The following is a 3,031-nucleotide window of genomic DNA, read 5'->3' as shown; positions in this document are numbered from 1 at the left end:
TTTCCGTTACCTTGGTAACAGCGCCTCTAGCAACCCAGACGGAAGGCCTGCCGCCTTCTACGGAAGCCGATTGAATAGCTGCCTGCTTGCTATTCCTATAGAAGTGGGATATCAAAGTCCCTGTTTCCTCTTGAATTCCTTTGCGGATCTCTGTAGGCTCAGAGGAGGTGAAAAAAAACCAACGAATTGTCTTTGAGGAACACTCTAATGGGTCACATTTAATGTGATAAAAGCCTTCCTATTAGAATAGAATAGAATAGAATAGAATAGAATAGAATAGAATAGAATAGAATATTCAGCCGATGGTTTAACAAAAAATGGTTCTTAGAAGGAGAATCTAGGGATACCTTGAAATTTGGCTGATTGACTGGTGACAGTCTTCTTGCTGTGATGATTTTGCTGTTGATTTTCTGTTTTAATTTTATGTTGTCAATGCAAGTCACTTGGATGCTTTGGAAATAGAACAGCATATAAATCAAGGTGAATGGAAATAAATGGAATTTTCTTTTTTTAAAATTTTTAATAACAAACAAACACAAACACAAAACAACAAATAAAACCTTATTTCAATTGTACAGTGTGTCAGTTGGTACAAATTTCTTGTGCACATCAATAGTGTTTCCCTCTTAAATTTAAATTAATATTTTATATTATATAAATATTATATATTATATTATTCAACTCTCCATGTTATATTATATTATCATGTTAGACTTTAATTGTTAGACTTTAATTACAGATTCACATTATTCTTTTCGAGCCCACTTCAATTTTTACAAGTTCAAGTTCATATTATAGTTTCTTCTATAATAATTATAACATATCATTACTATTGTATTATATTTATTATTATCTTATATTAATACATTTCATTTTCCTCTTAACCGTTGATAAATCCCATATTTTATAATATTCTTTTTCTTCTTGCTCTCTAATTGCCAATGTCAATCTACTCATCTCTGCACATTCCATTATTTTCTTTATTGCCTCCTCTTCTATCTGAATTTTTTCATTTTTCCGGTTTTTAGCAAATACAATTCTAGCTGCTATTAAAACATTGATAATCAAATATATCAATTCTCTACTGTATCCTTCAGGTAAGATACCCAATAAAAATATCTCTGGTTTCAAGTTTATATGCTGTTTTGTCATTTTTTCCAGTCATGTATGAATTTTAGTCCAGTATCTTTTGGCTTCCACACACGTCCATCACATATGGTAATATGATCCAGTTAACTGATGACTTTCCAACACTTCACCAATTTATCCTTAAACATCCTTGCTATTCTTGCTGGGGGTAAATGGTACCTGTAAAACATCTTATACAAGTTCTCTTTATATGCTGTCAACATTGTTAATTTATAATTTGAAGACCATAATTTCTGCCATTTTTCTAGATCTATTCCATATCCAAAAATTTTCCTTCAGGCAATCATTGTTTCTTTGTTATTCTTCTAATTTCACTCCAAGTAAATAACCATATAATTTTTTAATCATCCTCTCATCAGTACTTGTTAAAATTCCATCTAACTCCTCTGTTCTATTATCTTTATCAAATCTAGAATGTATTTGTAATGATAACCAGACTGGCATTTTCATATAATGTTGTTTCCTTATTTTCTCCCATACTGTCAATAATGCATCTCAAATATAGTGTCTCCTAAAATACCTTGTATTTTATTTTCCTTATACCATAAGAATGCATGCTATCGCAATAGCAAATCATGACCTTCCAACGTTAACAATCTGATATTCTTCAAACAATCCATTCTTTCATCCACATTAATGTTGCTGCCTGGTAATATAATTCCCAACTGGGTAATCCAAAGCCTCCTCTTGTTCTAGCATCCTGTAATAATTTTAATTTAATCCTTGCCTTCTTTCCCTGCCATATATATTTCAACATTATTTTATTTAAATCCTCAAAGTATTCTTTCCCTAGTTTAATTGGAATTGTCTGAAACAAATATAATATCCTTGATAAGGATCCCGGATCCTTGATAATATATTCATTTTAATTGTAGATATTCTCCCTATTAGGAATAATTGTAAATTTTCCCATTTTTTCCAAGCCTGTTGCAATCTGTTACTTTAGTTTATAATAATTATCTTCTTTTAGTGTTCCACATCTTGCTGTTAAATGTATTCCTAAATATTTAACTATTTGTGATCTGGATATTCAGTCTCTCTGTTAATTCTTTCCTCTGCTTTTCCGTCATGTTCTTAACTATAATCTTGGTTTTATCTTTATTTATTTTCAATCTTGCCACCTGCCCATATTCTTCAATTTTTTTCTATCAATTTAGACACTATTTCCAGTGGTTCCTCCAATATGAAAACCAGGTCATCTGCAAACACTTGCAATTTATATTCCTTTTTTATTTTCATTCCCTTTATTTCACTATTGTCTCTAATATTTCTGTTTAACACCTCCAAAGTCAATACAAACAACAGTGGCAACAGAGGACATCCTTGTCTAGTTCCTTTTTTTAATGTTGATATTATCTGTTAAATCTCCATTTATCATTATTTTAGCAAATTGTTTGTGGTATATTGCCACTATTGCTTTAATAAATCTTTCTCCAAAACCCATTTGTTCTGGAAATAAATGGAATTTTCATTTAAGCCCTGGACAAAGGATTTGGGAAAATGAAATACTAGCAACAGAACTTGCTAGAGTAATGCTATCCAGTCAAAGCCTCCTTTATGTCATTATTTCCTATAACGATTATCAGAAACTCCTCACTATGCTGTTATGAAGAAACCAATATACAGTAATTACATTATTTGTGATTCCTCATTATACATATATATGAAAATAGTTAATATTACTTTAATTAATAGTACTATAAATTATTATAACAAACACAACTCCTTAATGGTTCCATCAACCCTTGGGACAGGGGTCAATATTGACAACTTTGAAGAACCTTGATCTAGACAGGCAACTATAGCTAGGTCTACTTTTAAAAAATATCCCCCCCCCCCCCCCCAGTTTTCAAGTCACAGAGAGTTTGACACAGTAATATCA

Source organism: Pseudonaja textilis, chromosome 1 (genome assembly GCF_049901715.1).
Source record: "Pseudonaja textilis isolate UNSWEBS1 chromosome 1, rPseTex1.2, whole genome shotgun sequence".
NCBI classification, from domain to species: Eukaryota; Metazoa; Chordata; class Lepidosauria; order Squamata; family Elapidae; genus Pseudonaja; species Pseudonaja textilis.
This window is presented reverse-complemented; position numbering follows the sequence as displayed.